Here is a 24,856-nt window from a genome sequence, read left to right on the forward strand (position 1 = left end):
ATTTAGCCACCATGTTAGAACTAGTCTAAAGAATGGAGTCAAACATGTGTTTTTCATATCTTTGATGTGTATGAAAAAAGTATGCACTCACTAACTGTAAGTCGCTCTGGATAAGAGCGTCTGCTAAATGACAAAAAAATGTAAAAAAAATTTTAAAAAATGATACCGTTCCATTGATTCCATTCCAGCCATTACAATGAGTCCGTTCTCCTATAGCTCCTCCCACCAGCCTCCACTGGCACTGACCATATATGGAGTGTATACGTTTGTAATACAGTATTGTTTGCTTTCAGCTTCAATCTGGGATTAGTTTTTCAGGGTAATCCCAGATTGTACCTTTAAGAATGGAAATAACCTTGGTGATCTAAACAGAAAAAAAAATGTGATAGCTAGATGAGATAATGACTACCTAGTTTAGTGATAAATTGGTATCAGCCGTTTTCATATTTTAATTAATATAATAAAGACTAATGCTGGAATGTGTTTGTCATGTTACTTACCAGTGGCTAATTACACACACGCACACACACACACACACACACACACACACACATACACACACACACACACACACACACACACACACACACACACACACACACACACACACACACACTGTAAGTCGCTTTGGATAAAAGCGTCTGCTAAATGGCATATTATATATTATTAGCTAATGCTAAATGTCTACACTGTCTCTTTGACTTCCAGTGCTACTCGAAGGAGGGACAGAGATGTACAACAGGAGGACAATCTCTGAAGTATCCTACCAAAGAGGCATACCCCTACTCAACCTGGACTAAAGAATAATACAGTACAACAACAACCCATGCGTTCCCTTTGGGAGGAAGTATTCACCAATCACTAGGTGGGAACTGCACTAAAGAGCAATAGAGGGACCATGTAATACTTTACCTTCTTTGAGGAACATTTAGCCACCATGTTAGAACTAGTCTAAAGCATTCAAGAGGGCCACTCCAAGATCTACCCTTCATCAGCTCTGAGAGAACACTCAGACACTCCCAGGATGTGCCTACACTGAATGAGATCAGAACCCATGGCTTTCTTCACTAAATACCACCAGACTTCTCACAATGGACATGGAGGAGAGCTCCGTCCTAGACCTGGAGTATAGGGAATAGTGGGCTCCATCTTAGACCTGGGGACAGTGGGTAGGGGGCAGTGAGGTAGTGAGCCAGTCCATAGGAGATACGGGTGTGTGATAACCATCCTGGAGTAGGGGATAGGGGACTAGTCCATAGGAGGTATAGGGATAGTGTGCTCCATCCTAGACCTGGAGTAGGGGGATAGGAGACTAGTCCATAGGAGGTATAGGGATAGTGTGCTCCATCCTAGACCTGGAGTAGGGGGATAGGAGACTAGTCCATAGGAGGTATAGGGATAGTGTGCTCCATCCTAGACCTGGAGTAGGGGGATAGGAGACTAGTCCATAGGAGGTAGCCGAGGAGTGATAACCCCATGGTGGATCTGCTGTGAGGAGCACTGAGTACAGGAAGGACCCGGGAGGATGTCATCAGCCGGAGGAGAGTCAGCCAGCTCGGAGCTCCAAGCAGGTGTCAAAACCAGCACACTGAGACGGGAGTCCAGGAGGACTAAAGGTAAACATTCTAGATACAAACACAGAAATACATGGATGTAATGTAATGTAATGTATGCTATGCACATGCCCACACTCATGTGAACACACAAATAAAGTTATTATATTTGATTCAATTCTAACCCACCCACACAAACGGGAACATACACAGGGAAGGTATGGTACTGTACATGCATTACACGTTTCACCAACCCAGACAAAGTACACAGAGAAATGTACACTGTATTCTCACAGAATACACACCACATCCCAATCACCTACACACACATTTATAGACGAAATGAAAAGATAGACGCTTGTATGTTTGACAGTGAGCAGTGACAAACTTCTGTCTGTATTACAGTTTTTCTCCATTGCTTGAGCACATTTGTCCAAACAGAATTCACTTTTTCTAAACAATTAACACGTAGCCCCAAACTGAAACACGTTGGTCAAAAGGACACATTTCATTTGCAAATCGCACTAAGACTCTCAAAACATTAAATACATGACACAAAACCAACTACCTCCATCAAAACATACAACTTGTTATCTAATGAAAAGTTATTTCAATCAATTGTTACACAATGGCCCAATAAATACTAACTACAACTATCAATATACCCTGACATGGTTAACCCTCTTTTATATGTCTGTGCCATTTGTTGATACTATGATTATAGTATGCACCATAAAAGGCAAGAAAACATATGATCACAGCATGGGCTGTGTTCTTTTTTCCTAAAATGGTTTTACCAAAGATGACCAATTCAGAAAGAATGTCACTCAAGAGCATGAATATCCAGAAACAAAAGGTTTTATTTGACCTTTTCCCATTTTAACTGAGAGCTGAACTATATTCCTCTGTGGGCCTCTCTACCTCTCCTTTGTCCTTGCCCTCTGCCTCTTACTCGGTCCGTTCTTGCAAACAGCAACTCAGAGGTTCTCTTCTACCTCTTTTACGCTGCTGCTACTCTCTGTTTATTATCTATTTGCATAGTCACTTTAATAACTCTACCTACATGTACATATTACCTCAATTACCTCGACTAACCGGTGCCCCCGCACATTGACTCGGTACCGGTACCCCCTGTATATAGCCTCGCTTTTGTTATTTTTACTGCTGCTCTTTAATTATTTGTTACTTTTATTTCGTAATATTTTATATTTATACAAATAACATTTGATTTGATTTGATTTGAAGCTGACCTCTTTTATGCATGAACAGGGACTGATTGCTGATTGAACAATTGTGCGAAGACGTTTGCACACGTGCAAAAGAGGTTCACATTCATGAGCGTAATTTGTGTCAGCTGTAACCAAATGTTTTAATTTTGTTGTCATGATTTACTCAAATTAGTTTTGCGTCTTTTGTAGAGTTGTGTTTACTGTTATGCAAAAATGTGCTTAGCATTTGCATTGTGTGTGAAAGCAATGAGAAAGGACTTACAGTTTCACAAAAATTAATAATGTAGGGCTCATTAGGTTATGATGGAGATCAAGTGGACCCCAGTTTCATTAAAAGTGTCTTAGAAAAACTGTAATTGTAGTCATTGTAGATAAATATCATTCCCCCTATCAGAGAAACCTTCAGGCAGCCTTCAGTTACAGAAAAGACGTGAGATAAAGAGAGACAGAGGGAGAGAGACAGCCAGAGAGAGAGAGGGAGAGAGAGAAAGAGAGACAGAGAGATACATAGAGGAAGGGAGAGAGACAGAGAAAGAGAGATAGAAACAGAGAGAGCGACAGAAAGAGAGAGTGCGAGAGAGAGAGAGAGAGAGAGAGAGAGAGCGGGAGAGGGAGAGAGAGAGAAGAGAGAGAGAGAGAGAGAGAGAGAGAGAGAGAGAGAGAGAGAGAGAGAGAGAGGAGAGAGAGAGAGAGGGAGAGAGAGGGAGAGAGAGAGAGATACACAGGCACAAACGACCTGAGAACACAGCAGGAAAGGGTGGCCACATCACTCAAGGGAGTGATAGAAAAAGCTTCTTCTACTTTCCCCAATGCACAAGTGGTTATCTCAACCCTGTTACCACGAAAAGACTTCCACCCTGCTACCATACAGCGGGTAAACGCAAGTATTTCCCGTCACTGTGCATCAAAACCAAATGTCTACCTGGCCCACCACTCCACCCTGGACGTGAACAGCCTTTATGACCAGGTCCACCTATACAAGGCAGCAGTGCCCAACTTCGCCCGGACCCTAAAGGATATCGCCCTCAACCGCAGACCCAACACCTCACACAGGAGCAACAGATCAACAGACACCTCGCCCAGACCAGCGAGACACTCTCCCAGACCTGCGGGACCCCCCCCCCAGGACCTACACATAGAGGACCCCCGCAGAGAGGACCTACATCCAGACCACAGCACCATCAACCACATCTACACCCCCACCCCCACCAATTAACTCCCCCCCAAGTCAACCATGCCCACACCCCATTTAGGCCCCCTCAGATCAGACCTATGCCCCTCCTACCCACCCCAAGCCCCCCACTCCCACAAAGAGGGCCTCAACATGAAAGTCACACATACGCCCAGGCCGTGAGCAGGCAAACAGGCCCAACACCCACTCTTACACTAGCCCAAGCCAATGGCATGTACCAGATGCTCAGCAGGCTCTGCTCACAATTACTGGCCTGAGGCCAAACCACACAACCAACAACATTAGACACTTTATGGAACACAAAGCCTTCACTATTTCATCCTGGAATATCCAAGGCCTGAGGTCATCTGCCTTTGGCCTAAAGAGCAGGAATCTGGACTTCACCAAAGAAATCGGAAATACAGACATTGTCATCCTATAAGAAACATGGTATAGAGGAGACGGACCCACTGGTTGCCCTCTAGGTTACAGAGAGCTGGTAGTCCCATCCACCAAACTACCAGGTGTGAAACAGGGAAGGGACTCCGGGGGTATGCTAATTTGGTATAGAGCAGACCTAACTCACTCTATTAAATTAATCAAAACAGGAACATTTTACATTTGGTTAGAAATTCAAAAGGAAATTATCTCAACTGAGAAAAATGTCCTCCTGTGTGCTACCTATATCCCCCCACTAGAATCCCCATACTTTAATGAAGACAGTTTCTCCATCCTGGAGAGGGAAATCAATCATTTCCAGACCCAGGGACATGTACTAGTCTGTGGTGACCTAAATGCCAGAACTGGACAAGAACCTGACACCCTCAGCACACAGGGGGACAAACACCTACCTGGAGGTGACAGCATTCCCTCCCCCATATGCCCCCCTAGGCACAACTACGACAACATAACCAACAAAAATGGGTCACGACTACTGCAGCTCTGTCGCACACTGGGTATGTACATAGTCAATGGTAGGCTTCGAGGGGACTCCTATGGTAGGTACACCTATAGCTCATCTCTTGGCAGTAGTACTGTAGACTACTTTATCACTGACCTCAACCCAGAGTCTCTCAGAGCGTTCACAGTCAGCCCACTGACACCCCTATCAGACCACAGCAAAATCACAGTCTACTTGACCAGAGCAATACTCAATCATGAGGCATCAAAGCCAAAGGAACTGAATAATATTAAGAAATGCTATAGATGGAAGGAAAGTAGTGTTGAAACCTACCAAAAAACAATTAGGAAACAACAAATTCAATCCTTCCTGGACAAAACGTTCCACTGTAATAGTGAAGGTGTAAACTTGGCAGTAGAAAACCTAAACAGTATATTTGACCTCTCAGCTTCCCTATCAAATCTAAAAATCTCTAACAGAAAACCAAAGAAAAGTAATAACAGTGATAAATGGTTTGATGAAGAATGCAAAAACCTAAGAAAGAAATTGAGAAACCTATCCAACCAAAAACATAGAGACCCAGAAAACCTGAGCCTGCGCCTTCACTATTGTGAATCACTAAAACAATACAGAAATACACTACTGAAAAAGAAGGAACAGCATGTCAGAAATCAGCTCAATGTAATTGAAGAATCCATAGACTCTAACCACTTCTGGGAAAATTGGAAAACACTAAACAAACAACAACACGAAGCGCTATCTATCCAAAATGGAGATGTATGGGTAAACCACTTCTCCAATCGTTTTGGCCCTATAACAGAGAACAAACAGCAAACAAATATACATGATCAAATGCAAATCTTAGAATCAACTATTAAAGACTACCAGAACCCACTGGATTCTCCAATTACATTGAATGAACTACAGGACAAAATACAAACCCTCCAACCCAAAAAGTCCTGTGGTGTTGATGGTATCCTCAATGAAATGATAAAATATACAGACCACAAATTTCAATTAGCTATACTTAAACTCTTTAACATCATCCTTAGCTCTGGCATCTTCCCCAATATTTGGAACCAAGGACTGATCACCCCAATCCACAAAAGTGGAGATAATTTTGACCCCAATAACTACCGTGGGATATGCGTCAACAGCAACCTTGGGAAAATCCTCTGCATTATCATTAACAGCAGACTAGTTCATTTCCTCAGTGAAAACAATGTACTGAGCAAATGTCAAATTGGCTTTTTACCAAATTACCGTACAACAGACCACGTATTCACCCTGCACACCCTAATTGACAAACAAACAAACCAAAGCAAATGCAAAGTCTTCTCATGCTTTGTTGATTTCAAAAAAGCTTTTGACTCAATTTGGCATGAGGGTCTGCTATACAAATTGATGGAAAGTGGGGTTGGGGGAAAAACATACGACATTATAAAATCCATGTACACAAACAACAAGTGTGCGGTTAAAATTGGCAAAAAACACACACATTTCTTTCCACAGGGCCGTGGGGTGAGACAGGGATGCAGTTTAAGCCCCACCCTCTTCAACATATATATCAACGTATTGGCGAGGGCACTAGAACAGTCTGCAGCACCCGGCCTCACCCTACTAGAATCTGAAGTCAAATGTCTTCTGTTTTCTGATGATCTGGTGCTTCTGTCACCAACCAAGGAGGGCCTACAGCAGCACTTAGATCTTCTGCACAGATTCTGTCAGACCTGGGCCCTGACAGTAAATCTCAGTAAGACAAAAATAATGGTGTTCCAAAAAAGGTCCAGTTGCCAGGACCACAAATACAAATTCCATCTAGACACACAAAAAACTATACATACCTCGGCCTAAACATCAGCGCCACAGGTAACTTCCACAAAGCTGTGAACGATCTGAGAGACAAGGCAAGAAGGGCCTTCTATGCCATCAAAAGGAACATAACATTTGACATACCAATTAGGATCTGGCTAAAAATACTTGAATCAGTTATAGAACCCATTGCCCTTTATGGTTCTGAGGTCTGGGGTCCGCTCACCAACCAAGAATTCACAAAATGGTACAAACACCAAATTGAGACTCTGCATGCAGAATTCTGCAAAAACATCCTCCGTGTACAACGTAAAACACCAAATAATGCATGCAGAGCAGAATTAGGCCAATACCCGCTAATTATCAAAATCCAGAAAAGAGCCGTTAAATTCTATAACCACTTAAAAGGAAGCGGTTCCCAAACCTTCCATAACAAAGCCATCACCTACAGAGAGATGAACTTGGGGAAGAGTCCCCTAAGTAAGCTTGTCCCGGGGCTCTGTTCACAAACACAAACAGACCCCACACAGCCCCAGAACAACAACAACAACAACAACAACAACAACAACAACAACAACAACAACAACACAATTAGACCCAACCAAATCATGAGAAAACAAAAAGAGAATTACTTGACACATTGGAAAGAACAAACAAAAAAACTGAGCAAACTAGAATGCTATTTGGCCCTAAACAGAGAGTACACAGTGGCAGAATACCTGACCACTGTGACTGACCCAAACTTAAGGAAAGCTTTGACTATGTACAGACTCAGTGAGCATAGCCTTGCTATTGAGAAAGGCCGCCGTAGGCAGACCTGGCTCTCAAGAGAAGACATGCTGTGTGCACACTGCCCACAAAATGAGGTGGAAACTGAGCTGCACTTCCTAACCTCCTGCCAAATGTATGACCATATTAGAGACACAAATTTCCCTCAGATTACAGCGATCCACAAAGAATTCGAAAACAAACCCAATTTTGATAAATTCCCTTATCTACTTGGTGAAAAACCACAGTGTGCCATCACAGCTGCAAGATTTGTGACCTGTTGCCACAAGAAAAGGGCAACCAGTGAAGAACAAACACCATTGTAAATACAACCCATATTTATGTTTATTTATTTTCCCATTTGTACTTTAACTATTTGCACATTGTTACAACACTGTATATATACATAATATGACATTTGAAATGTCTTTATTCTTTTGAAACTTCTGAGTGTAATGTTTACTGTTAATATTTATTTTTTATTTCACTTTTGTTTACTATCTACTTCACTTGCTTTGGCAATGTTAACATACGTTTCCCATGCCAATAAAGCCCTTAAATTGAATTGAATTGAATTGAGAGAGCACGACTCCAGAGCTGTGCTGCTCCACCCAGGGATTCATCCAGATGCAGCAGCAGTTCTAGAGCAGCTATTGGCTGTAGCCCGGGGGTTGGTAGTGTCATGATTTAGGTGTCATGTTCGGGGGAGTTCACACCCTGTCGCTTTGATCAACAGCATAAGTGATGTAATAGGCCGAGGCAGCCTCTGAAAAATCACAGCGAGATTGAAATGGGATTGAATTGGCTGAAAGGGAGAGGGAGAGTAAAGAGAGAGTTGAGAGAGAGAGGGAGTGAGGGAGAGAAGGAGAGAAAGAAAGTAAGAGAAATGGCTCATGTTTGTCTCTCTCTGTCCCTCTCCTTCTCTCCTTTCATCCCTCCCTCCCATCTCTGCGTCCATGAATAAAGCCACTTCAGTGGTACAGTAAATCTGGCTTCTCCTAGAACAGAAGCGTCAGTAGCAGGACTCTGGGGCCAGGTCCTCTGTGGCCGTTTCACTGGGTCCGTCTGTCAGATCACACCAGATAAATGGCCGGGCTGGAGGATTTGAGTTAAGTGGATGAGGGGAGAGAGAAGGAGGCCTATTACGCATGTGGCCATGCGACGTGCAGGGCCACTGGCGGAGAGAGACTGGAGAGGCTATCAGAGAAGGTTATCAGCGCAGGCTTTAGCATGTTAATCAGCTGTGCTGCTGCTGCAGGGGAGTTGTAGCTATCACTGGATATGCCATTTAGATTCATAGAAATGGAAATGGGGTTAGCATGGAGATTGATACACACTGTCATACAGCACTGGGCTCAGAGAGGTGACTCACTGGGGCTGGGTGAAGGACCCTTTCAAGGTGTATTGGCAGGGCCTAGATGGATGGATGGATGGCAGAGTTTTAGACAAAGCCTGTGTTTGTTTGTCTAGGTGGTTGGGTGGATTATAGAGTAGGTTAATGTAAGTGTGTTTTCAGTGGCAATTTGGTTATTTCTCTCATTGTGCATTCCTGTGATTTCTCCCAATTATTTTATTTGTTAAAAAAATTTAATAAGCCATAAATCGTATGAATGAAAAGAGGTACAACCCACGTACAATAGAGGACAAATCATTTTAGCCTGTTAGATTTGAGCCCTTTTGTTTGAGCGATTTCGATCCATGGTGTTCTCCATAGCCAGACCAGACATTTAAAAAATCAAACCCTTGCTGCAGTGTGTGTGTGTGTGTGTGTGTGTATTTGCCTGTGATGGTAAAAGCAAGTATCCCCTCTGCCCATCGATGGAATCACTTCACTCAATCTCCATAGCAACTGTTGCTCGCTAACTGTGATCTGTGCAAAAAAAATGGCTCACTTAAAAACTAAAAAAACTAAAATCTACAGTCAGTAACCTCTATTATGTCTATTGAGCTGGCAGGGTTGAGATGCCCTAGAAATTACCATCATGGTCCCATGAATTTCAGCTCCACTGTATCTTCTATTCCAATCACTATTAGGTAATGGTGCCTCCTCAAACTCCCTCTAGTTAACCAATTTATCATCAGAAGTCTGACTATGCCATCATCGGCTACTCAGAGGGATCATGCACCGACATGTTTTTTGAGAGGCCATCAAACTCAATATACACAACATGTCCAGAAGTATGTGGACACCTGCTTGTCGAACATTCCAAAATCATGGGCATTAATATGGAGATAGTCCCCCCTTTGCTGCTACAACAGCCTCCACTCTTCTGGGAAGATGTTGGAACATTGCTGAGGGGACTTGCTTGCGTTCAGCCACAAGAGCATTAGTGAGGTCGGGCACTGATGTTGGGCGATTAGGCCTGGCTCGCAGTAGCCATTCCAATTCATCCCAAAGGTGTTCGATGGGGTTGAGGTCAGGGATCTGTGCAGGCCAGTCAAGTTCTTCCACACCGATTTCGACAAACCATTTCTGTATGGACCTCGCTTTGTGCACTGGGGTATTGTAATGCTGAAACAGGAAAGGGCCTTCCCCAAACTGTTGCCACAAAGTTGGAAGAATAGAATTACCTAGAATGTCATTGTATGCTGTAGCGTTAAGATTTCCCTTCACTGGAACTAAGGGGCCTAGCCCGAATCATGAAAAACAGCCCCAGACCATTATTCCTCCTCCACCAAACTTTACAGTTGGCACTATGCATTGGGGCAGGTAGCATTCTCCTGGCATCCGCCAAACCCAGATTTGTCTGTCGGACTGACAGATTGTGAAGCGTGATTCATCAATCCAGAGAACGCGCTTCCACTGCTCCATAGTCCAATGAAGGCGAGCTTTACACCACTCTAGCAGACGCTTGGCACTGCGCATGGTGATCTTAGGCTTGTGTGTGGCTGCTCGGCCATGGAAACCCATTTCATGAAGCTCCCGTTGAACAGTTATTGTACTGACGTTGCTTCCAGAAGCAGTTTTTAATAATAATATAATAATATGCCATTTAGCAGACGCTTTTATCCAAAGCGACTTACAGTCATGCGTGCATATATATTTTTTTGGGTGTATGGGTGGTCCCGGGGATCGAATCCACTACCTTGCCGTTACAAGCGCCATGCTCTACCAGCTGAGCTACAGAGGACCACTCAGTAGTGAGTGTTGCAACCGAGGACAGATGATTTTTACGCACTACGCACTTCAGCACTCGGTGGTCCCGTTCTGTGAGCTTGTGTGGCCTACCACTTCGCGGCTGAGCCGTTGTTGCTCCTAGACGTTTCCACTTCACAATAACAGCACTTACACTTCTAGCAGGGCAGAAATTTGAAGAACTGACTTGTTGGAAAGGTGGCATCCTATGATGGTTCCACGTTGAAAGTCACTGAGCTCTTCAGTAAGGCCATTCTACTACCAATGTTTGTCTATGGAGATTGCATGACTCTGCTCGATTTTATACACCTGTCAGCAACGGGTGTTGCTGAAATAGCCAGATCCACTAATTTGAAGGGGTGTCCACATACTTTTGTATATATAGTGTATTTGTATTCATTCTGTCAAGAATATAATCTATATTCTGTATATTTATCCTGAAAAAGCATCAAATTGGGGGGCACATGATCATACTGTTGTAATCATTGCTGTAATGATTCTGTCATTTGCCCCCTGCTAAAGAGTCACCTGACCATAACTACCCAGCCAAAGCACATCAATACGTTTGTGTAACTGATGTGATCAATGTATTATCCACTGCATTGATGATGTGCAAAATACCCTTCGTTAACTCACTAATTGGTTTAACGATTCATTCAAAAGGCACCCCATCATCTCGTCTGTAGTGTGTTCACTGCTACACAGTGTAGACCTAGGCTCGATTCTCCACCCTTTTCCAGAGGTCTGCACTTGCACATTCCCCCTCATGGATTTAAAAGGATTGGTGTTGCATTGGCTGGATTGAGGTTCCACCTTTGTTAAATCTATGCGAGAAAGTGGAGAATCGGGACTCTGCCTTACTGTTATATTCTAATTCCAAGTCTGTGTGCATGGGGTCAGGGAATGTGTGTATAATGTTTAGTAAACGTGTGTGTGTGTGTGTGTGTGTGTGTGTGTGTGATGAGGCTTGTGAACGTTACTTCATCCACACACAGGGGATGGAAAGGAAGGGAAGGTAAAGGGAAGGGGTGGCAGATGGTGCAGACAGATTTGCCCTAATCTACTCTAGTCAGGCCTTCACACTCAGCCTCAGAAGACTAGAAGCAGAGACATGACAGGAGAACATTCTGTAAGACTGTCTAAAGCTGAGTTGTGAATGAACAGACAGACAAAAAGACAGATGAATGGATGAATGGATGCAAATATGGATGCATACATACATACAAATATATTGTAGCAATACATACATTCATATTGCACATGTATACATTCATATCATAAATAGACACTGATGCATGGATAGATGGGTAACAGCCTCTGTAAAGTTCAAAGGTTAAGCTTCCTTAGAGGCTGGGCTCCCGAACCAAAGTTCTTGTTGCCAACATCTCGTATCTGGAGGGCCACTTATGACTCTCCATCTGGTGCCATCATGCCATCTGTCCTTTCCTCGTCCCCATTTTACTGAAGCGGGGGGCGCAGCCACTATCTTCTCACAGCCAGCTAGTCCACTGACTCTACTTCCAAACTGGTATGGAGCAGGGATAGCGGTAATTGTCCTCTCAGTAGGTTGAGGTATTTTCGCCTCAGGTGGGTAACTGGAGCGCTTTAGTCTGAATTGCTCCAGAAACCTATGTTTACAGTTCCACTACTATACCCACGCTCTATTACAAAAACAGGGTTCTAGCAGTGCCTGCTATACTTTCATGTGGCTAGCCTAGCAAGCTACTCTGCATATGTTGACTCTCTGAGACTTCAAAATCACAGAATAAGGAGTAGGGACTTGCGCACCCTTTTTGTAAGCACTTCCAGGGGCCAAGAGAGTGTGTGTCATATTGTGCTTCTTCCCAAAGCTGGAAACATCATGCAAGCAACATCCTCATTCCCTGCAGCGGTTGTGCACTCACCGTGATGTGAACCCTGGGCATATACTGCAGGGGTTACCATGCTAGAATTTCCTATGCAGGGAGGGCTGCTTGGGGTTTTTGTAGATCTTTGCATAAATCTACTAAATCTCTCCTCAAGTGTGATTACACAGTTGGCATTCAGTACAGTGCAAAGCAGCAATCTGCTTAGGGGACTCAGATAGGGGGGGGAAGCACTGGATGATACAGTACTGTAGTAGTACAATATATTTAGATAAGACTTGATGATAGATGATATATGATATGATGCACTTTATAAGCTGTTTTATGATGCAGCATTCTGTATGTTGAAGTGTATGATGCAATACATCAAGATGCACGCTATAATACAAATTCAATATGACACACAGTATGGGAAATGTGGATAGATTTGAGATGATGATGTGGTACAGTAAAACACATTTTGTAAAGAATGAATATAGGGAAGGGATGATCTTTCAAATGAACAGCACAAAAAATATGTGTAATGTAGTTTCACCCTTATAGTTATAGATCATGCATGCCAGCTGATAATGCATTAGACTGGTCTCCAACGCTCGGTGACTATATGAGCCTCATTTTCTAGGCCTATCCTCTAGCAGAGAAACAAGCATGAATTAGACCCCAGATTTGACATTCACCTACTTGGAGAGTTTAATGACTTAAGCATCTTCAAGCCCTCTCCCCCCTTTAGAGAGTTGAGCCCTCATGAATTAGTGAGCGAGTGTGTACCACAGGAGGCTGCTGAGGGGAGGACGGCTCATAGTAATGGCTGGAATGTAGTAAATGGAATTCCATCAAACACACGGAAACCATGTGTTTGATGTCGTCGATACCATTCCATGAATTCCGTTCCAGCCATTACTATGAGCCTGCCGTCCCCAAGATGACGACAGGCTCTCCACGTTTCAACTTCATTCGCAGGGCCACTTAATTTGGCCTTTTTTTCACTTCCTATTTCTACTTCCCGGGGAATATAAACACTGACATACTATTTCACTGAAATATTCAGTGAGGGGGAAACTCAAATTACATTTCTGTAAGATGTGGCATGTGGATGGCATATGTTTTCAGTGGTGGAATAAGCTCATTTGGTGTAATATGGCTTGATGTTTTTTGTTAGGGATATTAAAGGCTGTCCTGCTTCTATTGCACAGACCTTAGCCATGCAACCTGTTTAAAATGCTCCGCTAACTGATGTGATATACAATACAGTCTCTTGACCTATAATAGTGAGGCAGAGCGGGGCCTGAAATAGTCTAAACTCTCCAAGGTGCCGTCGACCTTGAATTGAAATACCACTATCCCTGTGTGTCAGCGGTGTGTGTGTGTCAGCAGCAGCAGACGGTTAACACAGACAAACCACCTACAGGTTATGTAGAGACAGGTTACTCACAGACAAAGACAAGTGGAGGGTTTGGGCCAACATAATCAAAACAGCGGAGGGGAAAACAAAATGAGAAAAATGTCAGTGTCAAGGCGATGGTTAGGTGGGGGAGGACGATGACAGGAGAGACCGACCGAGAGGCCGGACGTACACTACATGTCCAAAAGTATGTGGACACCTGCTCTCATTCCAAAATCATGGGCATTAATATGGAGTTGGTCCCCCCTTTGCTGCTATAACAGCCTCCACTCTTCTGGGAAGGCTTTCCACTAGATGTTGGAACATTGCTGCGGGGACTTGCTTCCATTCAGCCACAAGAGTTGAGCACTGATGTTGGGCGATTAGGCCTGGCTCGCAGTCGGCGTTCCAATTCATCCCAAAGGTGTTCGATGGGGTTGAGGTCAGGGCTCTGTGCAGGCCAGTCAAGTTCTTCCACACCGATCTCGACAAACAATTTCTGTATGGACCTCGCTATGTGCACGGGGGCATTGTCATGCTAAAACAGGAAAGGGCCTTCCCCAAACTGTTGACACAAAGTTGGAAGCACAGAATCAATCAGATTGTCATTGTATGCTTTTCGATAAGATTTCCCTTCACTGGAACTAAGGAGCCTAGCCGTTCTCCTGGCATCCGCCAAACCCAGATTCGTCCATCTGACTGCCAGATGGTGAAGCGTGATTCATCACTCCAGAGAACGCTTACCACTTCATGGCTGAGCCGTTGTTGCTCCTAGACGTTTCCGCTTCACAATAACAGCACATACAGTTGACCGGGGCAGCTCTAGCAGGGCAGAAATTTGACGAACTGACTTGTTGTAAAGGTGGCATCCTATGACGGTGCCGCATTGAAAGTCACTGAGCTCTTCCGTAAGGCCATTCCACTGCCAATGTTTGTCTATGGAGATTGCATGGCTAGGTGCTCGATTTTATACACCTGTCAGCAACGGGTGTGGCTGAAATAGCCGAATCCACTAATTTCAAGGGGTGTCCACATACTTTTTGTTTGTATCAAAAGAGCTTGTAGCTAGCCAGACAAAGATCTTTCCTCCATCTCCCACACCTCACTCCCACTGCCTCTCTCCCCCTCTGCCTCTCTCTTCCCTCTCTCCCTCCTTCCTCTTTTCTCATCCATCCATCACCTATAGGGGGCTTATGGGATTGTGGGCGTGCGCTGGACCGAGATGATTCCTCTCAATAGCAGCCTTTCATGATGTTTATCACCAGCCAACAGCTCCCATGGGAACAGAGAGGGGGGTGCAGTGACCACCCTCTGACCCCCTACCCCCCGGTCAGCCCACACCCTAGCTCCCGGAATGTCCTGCAGGGATAGGTGGTTCTGGATTGTTCAATTGTCAAGTTGTTATCTGATTTGGTTTACTCCTACAGTGGGCTATTTATATTTTGGCATATTAGTCCATTGCAGAATAGATTTCATTTTTCGATTTTCAATTTTCTTTTTTTCACTGCTCCAATTTTAAGTCAGAAAACAAGGAGGACCAAGACACTCTTCTCGGTATAAAAAGTCCTTTATTGCAGTGGCATGTTGTTCAGTAGAACATATTCTAAAAATCCCCTGATGTGTTTCGCCGTCATAGCCTTCATCAGGGAGACATTTTCTCCTGAGACCTTTCATCTTAATATTCCATAAATATTTATTTTCCCACCTACAGCACCCCTCTACCTCCGCACGCACAGACATAGACACAGACACACACACACACCTCTGAGCTACTGAAATCAGCTGAACTGACATGTCCCTCCTACAGTACCTGTCTAATATAATTGTTCTCCTTCCTCCTCTCTCACTTGCTCTCCCTTTCTTTGTACCCCCCCCCCCCCCCCCCATCTCTCTCTCCTTCTCTCTCTCTCTCTCTCTGCAGGTCAGGACCGCAGTGAGGCGGGGCTGATTAAGCGTTTCCGTGGTGATGGCGTGCGCTACAAGGCCAAGCTGATTGGGATTGATGAGGTGACAGCAGCGCGCGGGGACAAGCTGTGCCAGGACTCCATGATGAAGCTCAAGGTGTGTGTGTGCGTGAGTGTCTGATAACGAGGACAGTGCTTTGAAGAGGGTGGAGGTATTCAGGTGTAAAAGAGGAAGTGAATTCCGACATCTCTATTGATGCGTCTTTGCAGGACCCAGATTTAGTTACAAATCCATCTACAGAAGAGAGAATACCCACTGGGCACACCATGTCATTTCAACGGGGAAATGTTGACAATATTTGGTTGAGACTTTGATCAATGAGATTTTAACCTTTATTCACCCACTCAAAAAGACAGCCAGAAGTTTGTTGAACTCCCATTGTGTTATCACTATGCTTTCAATAATCTAAAAGCGCAACCAAATTCCAATGGACAAACAATGTCTGATTTTTGGTGTATTTGTCATCTAAATGTGTTATCACTGCGGTTTCAACCATTTAAAAGCACAACAAAGTTCAAATGGGAATACATTGTCAGATATTTTGCATTTATACAACTTAATGTGTTATCACTGTGTGTCATCTAATAGCACAAAATAATGATCTGGATTGCAGTTGAGATTACATAGTGCAAGTGATCAAGGCTGTTCGAGATTCTGCACAGATTATTACAGCAATTGTGAAGATCTCCACTTACCTGCGAACTTTGCATGCTATCTTGAACATGCACGCTTTCTATGATTAAATAAGAAGACATTTATAGTTACAGTAGGCTAACCTCGAAATGTGGCCATGGATGTGTTACTCAAGGTTGAATAAATACTGTTACATTAGTTTGTAAGATAAGTTAAGGCTATTTACTGTATTGCAAAAATATTATTGAATTGTGTTTGGTTGAAAACGCAACCAAATATCAACATTTGAAGGATATCTAATGATTGGATAGTTTCATCTGAGCCACTGGCTTAATCCTATTGTCTAAATTCTATTTTGGGTTTAGTTAGAGATGTGAATCCAACATATAATTTGTTAACTTGCCGACAAGTTAATAGCCTATTTACTGTATTGCAAAAGTGATATTGAATTGTGTTTGGTTGCAAACAAATTCCAGTTTGTCTACAAAGTAATAATCAAAGTTAAAGAATAGGACTAAATCAAATCAAACTTTGTTTAAAGTGCATTTCAAGTTGACTTTGATTTGATTTAGTCCTATTCTTTAGCTTACACTTTTGGTGGAGATGGAGACGTGAATCCAACATATCAATTAATAATTTGTAAACAAACTGTAATTAAAGCCAGACTAAGTCAGTGGCACAGATGGAACTATCCAAGCACAAAATACATCTCCTTCAAATGTTGATATTTGGTTACGTTGACAACCAAACACAATTCAATATCCAGTTTGGCTACAAATGTATAATTGATATGTTGGACTCACGTCTCCATCTCAACCAAAAATAAAAGTTAAAGAATAGGACTAAATCTAATATAATCCCACTTTAAATGGACTTTAGTTAAAGCTTGATTTGATTTAGTGTTATTCTTTAACTTTGATTTTTGGTTGAGATGGAGACGTGAATCCAACATATTAATGATTAAGTTGAAGATTCAATTTGAGGTCTATATGTATGTCTATTTTTAGTTGAACCCTGGGTTGAATTGAAACAATAGCTGTTGATGACTACAAATGCTATATAGGCCTAAATAGTATTATTGATGATATATGACTTGGTCACATTTCATTTGCTTTGTTAAACCTACCCTTTGGATTGAATTCAATGCCAACAGTGAATATATTTAGTTAGTAGCCCTTACCTGCAGTCAAATGACTCATGGCCTCATGGGTGGAATGTTATTAATAAACTTTTTTTTTTTACCAGATGAAAAAATCTGGTGTTTCTATGTCAAACAGTTTTGATATATTTCAGTCTTCTATGATGTATATAAAGTGTAATATTGGGTTGCAAACTCAAAATGTAATACATTTCAACTCCACATATCTGGCTTTTTTTAAGCCCATAACTATGTGTGTGAGGTGTATACTTTGGTTTCAAAGTAAATTTGTTTAAGACGACGAAGAAACACTCTGTGACCCTGATTTAGCCCACTGCAGTAAAAGGTTTTAAGAAGTCTCTCAATAATCACTCTCATGATAGCACATTGGTAGTAGTCAGTGACAAGTATAAAAGCTAAGCAGGGCTTGGTTAAAACCCTGGATTGGAGACCAAATGAATAGCTGTAGATCATCTCTCCAGTAGGAGGTGCTGCTTAGCCAATTTCATTTTTTTAATAGTGGAAATACATTGAGTATACCAAACATTAGGAACACCTTCCTAATATTGAGCGTTGATTCCATTGCTTCCCACATTGACTCCAATCCTTCCCACAATTGTGTCAAGTTGGCTGGATGTCCTTTGGGTGGTGGACCATAATTGATACACACGGGCAACTGTTGAGCATTGCAGTTCTTGACACTGGTACGCCTGGTATCTAAAACCATACCCCGTTCAAAGGCACTTCAATGTTTTGTCTTGCCCATTCACCCTCTGAATGGCACACATACACAATCCATGTCTGAATTGTCTCAAGTCTTAATTAGGGATCATAGCTTTCACCTGGATTAACCTGGTCAGTCTGTCATGGAATGAGCAGGTGTTCTTAAGGTTTTGTATACTCAGTGTAAAGGTGAAGATCTGATGTTGTTTCAAAGGTACAAATTCAACATATTTTATACAAGGTTTGTCTATGTTTAAAATTGGTTACAATGATGACCAGCCTGGTCTCATAGACTAGACGTAACATAGTAAATGTAAATCCGAGAACACTGAAATTAGTACATAATGTTACATTTGGTATGGTTACTTAAGGCAAAAACGAAAGTAGGGTGTTTGGTCGGGTGGATGGGTAGGCATATAACATGAATGTATAGCAACCCAAAGGTTGCGAGTTTGAATCTTATTACAGACAACTTTAGCATTTTAGCTAATTAGCAACTGTTCATCTACTTACTACTTTTTAGCTACTTTGCAACTACTTAGCATGTTAGCTAACCCTTCCCCTAACTCTAACCTTAACCATTTTAGCTAACCCTTCCCCTAATCCTAACCTTAACCCTTTAACCGGGGCGGCAGGTAGCTTAGTGGTTAAGAGCGTTGTGCCAGTAACCGAAAGGTCGCTGGTTCTAATCCCCGAGCCGACTAGGTGAAAAATCTGTCGATGTGCCCTTGAGCAAGGCGCTTAACCCTAATTGCTCCTGTAAGTCGCTCTGGATAAGAGCGTCTGCTAAATGACTAATTATTTTTATTATTTATAACCTAACTCCTAAACTTAACCCCAACCTTAATCCTAACCCCTAATCCTAACCTCTAACCTAGCTAACGTTAGCCACCTAGCTAGAATTCGCATTTTTCTAATTCGTAACATATTGTACAAATGGTAATTTCATAACATCCACAAATTAATACATACCATACGAAATGTAACATATCATACTAAATGGAGTGTCTCTGATTTACGTACAGAATAATACGAAATGTTCACCCTCCAAACAGATTACTTTTTCCGAATCCAATGTATTTTCCACATAGATTCCACGTCACAATACGTTGACAAATTACATTGAAACAACGTTGATTCAACCAGTTTGTGCCCAGTTATATTATGTCTCTTCTGGACGATTTAAACCATGCTGGAGACATAGTAGCATTACCGCACAGCCAACAGGCAAAGCCATCTCCTGCTCTGATCCTCTCATGTCAGATGTAGTATGAGTTGCTCCACATGTCCAATAACACAACAAGCAGGAGTTTTTTAGATCCACGCTGTGACATTTGAACAGTGACCTGCCTATGACTCCCATATCCAGCAGTCACCGCCAGTTACAGTCAATGCTCTTATGTCAATACAGGCATGCTATTATCTAGACAGGCAGAGGAATGGGATGGAGGGGTGGAATAGAGGAGGGGAAAGGGTCTCTATCGAGCTGCCTCTCTAAGCTTGAGGACTTAATCCACCAAATGGAGAAGCCGATTGTCAATTGACGACAGCCATAGACACCCCTCTCCTCTATTCATTCGATCACTCTTTGTTTCCCACTCTGGAGAATGAATGAAGGGAGGGAGGGAGTTTGATGGTTGATGTTTTCAAAGCGTCTCTGTATTAATGGCTGAGATTCCGAGCTTGTGCTGAGGTTGAAAAGAGGAGAGAGGGGGGATATAGTGTGCTGGTAGTGTACGGGGTCGCTCGCTCAACCCTCCTCGACGTGACTGGGGTTCCAGGGTTGTCAGACATGATCAGCGTTCACAATGAGGTTCTGCCTTCTTTCTCTTCTCACACAGCTTCTTTACATGAAAGACATGTCAGGCGTGCGTTAGCGAGGGAGGGTCCTGCCTCGATATAAGTCTGAGGAACATGCAGGAAATGTTAATTGTTTTTGTAAGGGGAAAAAGGAGCTGAGATGCATGGGAACATCTACTTCAAAGGCTCCGTGGTTGTTCAGTCAGCAAGACGTGACGGCAGTGTTCCAGCGAGGTGTAGGTTAGGCTACGGTCGGTCAGCAGAATACATTCAGTCAGCGCAACTCAAACTCGCTACATTGAAGTTTGGCGGCTTGTGTCACGAGGTGCAGGCAGCAGCAGCCTACTTAAAAAACCAGCCTCTCAAATACTAAACAATAAAAGACTCTGTGATGAAAAAGAGAAACAGTGAAGTGTTGAGAGAATAAAGGTTTAAAAAGAGCAACATGAAAGAACGTTCTGTCCTATTGCACCTTATGTAAAAGCTGCCACCCTCTTCCCTCCCCTCATCCCCCTCTCCTCCTCCTCTCCTTCTCCCCCCTGTCATACTTACCTAAGTCGATGGTACACTGCTGTCTTTCATGCTGAGCGTATTTCCCTTCATCTCCCTGTATCTCTTCTTCTCCTACAGGGAATGGCTTCGTCGGCGCGCTCCAAAGGAGAGCACAAGCAGAGAGTCTTCCTCACCATCTCCTTCGGAGGGATCAAGATTTACGACGAGAGATCAGGGGTGAGTGAGTGATGAGGCTCCACAGCGTAGCTGCGCAGCCAGGCATGCACTATGGCTGAGCTGAGAAGCGTAGCCAGGCCCAGCTCCAGCTGCTGTGAACTTTATAGGACATTCAGAGGGCAGAGGCTCATACAAGTTCAATCACAGTCATGTAGAAGAAGGGCAGCCATCTTGTGCGCCTACCTGGCATATGGTGCAGTTGACATGCCAGGGAACACAACAAAAGCAGATAGATATAAACATTATGTAGGGTGTCCAATCAAAAACGCATCTTTTGACCAATGGGTAAAATAATATGTTAATTGTGTAGATACTCCTCTAAGAAAATCAAACCTCCAAATGGAGGCCGGTGGAAAAAAGTTGTAAAAAATCTGGAAAATAGGCTACCTGACAGGCTCACCGTTGAATTCGTCATATTTCTTCTCTAATCCGGAGGACATAAAACAATATAAAGGTAAGATTAATATCGATTTTGACACATGACATGTAATATTTTCATACTTTAGTATACGCTTTCATATAAATGTGAAATGCATGTTCTTTTTCAAAGATTTCTTACAAAAACAAGTTTAGCCTATATCTGTGAAATGTCAACGGAGCACCACAACATGTACAATCCTCAAGTTGCTACGAGCGAGCGACACTGCTCTGTCAACAGAGCTCGGTGCTTATTATCGGATGTATTAGATTACGAAATCCGACTTTTTGGATACAATGTTAATGACATGTTAGAGAAAGACCCCACTGAATGATTCAGAACATGAAGAATCATATTTGTCTTGGTAAAATTGACATTTCATCACCAAGGCGCTTTTTCACCCACGCTGGGCAGAGTGGATGGATACTCTACATTATGGTAAAAGTTTCATCAAGCCTTCTAATTGGCTAGGTGGAAATGTCGCAATATTGCTTCCACCCATATAATCCTTAGATCTATTCTCCTGTGTAGATATAGCAACATCAGTGTCTAGGGAGTAGGGGCTAGGGGTTGATTTGAAATGTAGAATGAGTTAACTGCTTTGACTTAACCTGGGCCTGGTCTGGCCTGGCCTGCTGTATGATGGCTACTGTCTGATGATAAAGACCTGTCTGTTATAATGACAGTGTGTATATGAGTGATGTGATGTTATCCCCTTCCCCCTCCTCCCCTCCCCTGGGGGCCCAGAGGCCTGCTGTCCCCCCCCCCGTTCTTCACCGCTATCCACTAGGCTAATTAGCCCACAGTTCCACCCCTAATCATCATCATTGCTAACTGCTAGCCTAATTGTCCCATAGCTCCACTTCAACTGTCATTAAATTGAAAAAAGATAATTACGCAATACTGTATATAGACCCGCCCCACAAGACTCCTCATAGTTTGATCTTTGATGACTTCCATTTTTATTTTCGTTGGATAGTGGCGCCACCCGTTATTCGCCACCAGCCCTGTCATTTATCAACAACAACTAGATAATACCCCTCATAGAGCCATGTAGTGTGTGTGTGTGTGTGTGTGTGTGTGTGTGTGTGTGTGTGTGTGTGTGTGTGTGTGTGTGTGTGTGTGTGTGTGTGTGTGTGTGTGTGTGAAAACCCCACCCCCTGACGCTCATCACCACATGTGGCTTCTGTAATTTTGTTTGAGAATCATCGTCCCCCTAATGCTCTTTCATTTTATAAACTGATTTCCCCAACAGCACTTAATTTAACCAACAATCATTATGGTAAAATATGGGGCTTTTTCAGCAGGACGAGGCATTGCAGAACATTCAGATAGAAATGTGTAATGCAGAAAAGACACCATTTACTGTCAACTAGACTATAGAATATTGTCAGCTCTAGTATGTTCTATTTCTCTCTGCAACGTTCTTGTCATTGCACCCCACTGAATAAGCCCTAGTTTATTTCTTAGTAGCTCATTCCCATTGCTCAAAGCTTATCAACGCTATTAGTGGAGCAGCAGGTGGGAGTAGATGAGTGACAGCCCAACTACTGTGAGTGTGTATGTGCACGTGTACGTGTGTCGACACACTTGTGTGTGTGTGTGTGTGTGTGTATGATCATTGACCTGCGTGTATGAATATATGTGTGTGTGTGTTAGTTGTACTTTTAAACTGGGTGTTCAGGGCTGCCCTGTGGATGAACCACGCTCTGTTGACGACGCATCTTTTTGCATATTGCATATTGCACAATACACAACATCAACATTCTCCCCAGGTTAGAAAAATCTTCCAAATATGTGAAAAAGGGTTGTCTGATACACGCACAAACAGACACACACACACCCTGATCTGCTGTTGTTCATGCAGTAAATGTGCTGCATCTCCTATCCCACTGAGACATGTGAGAGTGGAAATGAGGAGAGAAAAGGAAGGATGGCAAGTGGCAGTTATTCTTGTCAAGACTATTCCCTGTCAACAGTAAGACAAAGAAAGAATAATGCCTTTACATTTGCTTTCCCTCGTTCCCTGCTGCGGTGAATCTGGAGCACCATATTGCCATAGTATTAGAATTAGTAAGAAACTGTAGCCTACTTACCGTGAACTCTCAGTTCACTTCCTCATTTTGAAACAAATCATTATTTCAAGAATTCATGAAATTCATAGAAATGTATAGAGTAGAGCCAGGAGTTTTCCTAGACAGGTCACATGTCTGAAAAAACTCCCGGATCTAACTAAACTATAAAATCATGACATTGGGCCTACAGTATCCAACATGGGTCTCCAAGCCCCCTCCATTTTGTATGGTCCATTTCCTCATCCTGACCTGTCACTTCCTCTTCCTTGTTTCCCAGATCTACTACATAATTTCCTGCCCTTAACTTATGCCACTTCCTCCCTGTGTGTTCAGGTTCTGCTGCATCACCACTCAGTGCATGAGATCTCCTATATCGCCAAGGATACCCGGGACCACCGGGCCTTCGGCTACGTCTGTGGGAAGGAGGGACACCACAGGTTCGTGGCCATCAAGTCTGGCCAGTCGGTGAGTAGCGTACCTGAGATCCTAATGAGGTGCAGTAGTCAGAAATAACGTTAAAGCTCATGTTATAATCAATCAACACATTCCAAATACAATACCTAGTGTTGCAACAAGGAAGCAACAATTTATAACAAAGTCGAAAGATTGTCCCATCTCCAATAGGAAGGACTCTGCTTTTATGCTTTTAGATATTTGCAGCACTGTATAGTTGGGATTGTGACGTAAGTTTGTGTGAACAACATGTGTGTCGTCTGGAAGATGATGAAGGTGTGTGCTCCTCTTCCTACCCCTCCCTGCCTCGCTCCCTGGTAGGCAGAGCCGCTGATCATTGACCTGCGTGACCTCTTCACACTCATCTACGACATCAAGCAGCGCGAGGAGATGGAGAAGAAGGCCCAGAAGGACAAGCAGTGTGAGCATGCCGTCTACCAGGTAAATAACAACAACAAACAACAACAGAACTGTTACCATGATCGTTATGCATCACAATAACAGTGGTCCTCTGTAGCTCAGCTGGCAGAGCACGGCGCTTGTAACGCCAAGGTAGTGGGTTCGATCCCCGGGACCACCCATACACAAAAATGTATGCACGCATGACTGTAAGTCGCTTTGGATAAAAGCGTCTGCTAAATGGCATATTATTATTATTATAACATGTTGGCCATATTGAGTGTACCCATGAGTATAGTGAGAGATATTAGAGGAAGGGAGATGACGCGTATCCACATTTTCCCATTGAAAAAAATGGTTCATGTCTGTCAAAGTGGGCATGCTCTTGCGTGAGCATGCTTTCTCGCGTAGCCTAGCGACCAGCAGGCAGAGATGACTGCTTCACACGCTTTGAGAACTAGTACAGACCTCGGGTTGGCCTCTGACTGCAATGCAAATTATTTACAGTGTTTTGAGGGACGATATTATACTGACTTTCATGCATCGAAAGATGCGTGTCAATGTAAAATACCTAATGTAATGTACAGTGAGGAAAAAAAGTATTTGATCCCCTGCTGATTTTGTACGTTTGCCCACTGACAAAGAAATGATCAGTCTATAATTTTGATGGTAGGTTTATTTGAACAGTGAGAGACAGAATAACAACA

General features: G+C 43.1%; 1 pseudogene across 1 annotated transcript in view; it reads left to right on the forward strand.

Annotated features, from left to right (window-relative positions):
* The first annotated feature begins 1,525 nt into the window (after nt 1-1,525).
* The window catches only part of LOC311146165 (disabled homolog 1-like), a 32,896-nt pseudogene continuing 9,565 nt past the window's right edge, over nt 1,526-24,856 (forward strand). The window contains exons 1-5 of the transcript in view: nt 1,526-1,616; nt 15,738-15,877; nt 20,706-20,804; nt 23,631-23,762; nt 24,072-24,191. The product of the transcript in view is annotated as a disabled homolog 1-like (transcript). The remainder of the gene's footprint in view (nt 1,617-15,737; nt 15,878-20,705; nt 20,805-23,630; nt 23,763-24,071; nt 24,192-24,856) is intronic.

Source organism: Coregonus lavaretus, assembly GCF_964263955.1.
Source record: "Coregonus lavaretus genome assembly, chromosome: 19".
In the NCBI taxonomy this organism is placed as follows: Eukaryota; Metazoa; Chordata; class Actinopteri; order Salmoniformes; family Salmonidae; genus Coregonus; species Coregonus lavaretus.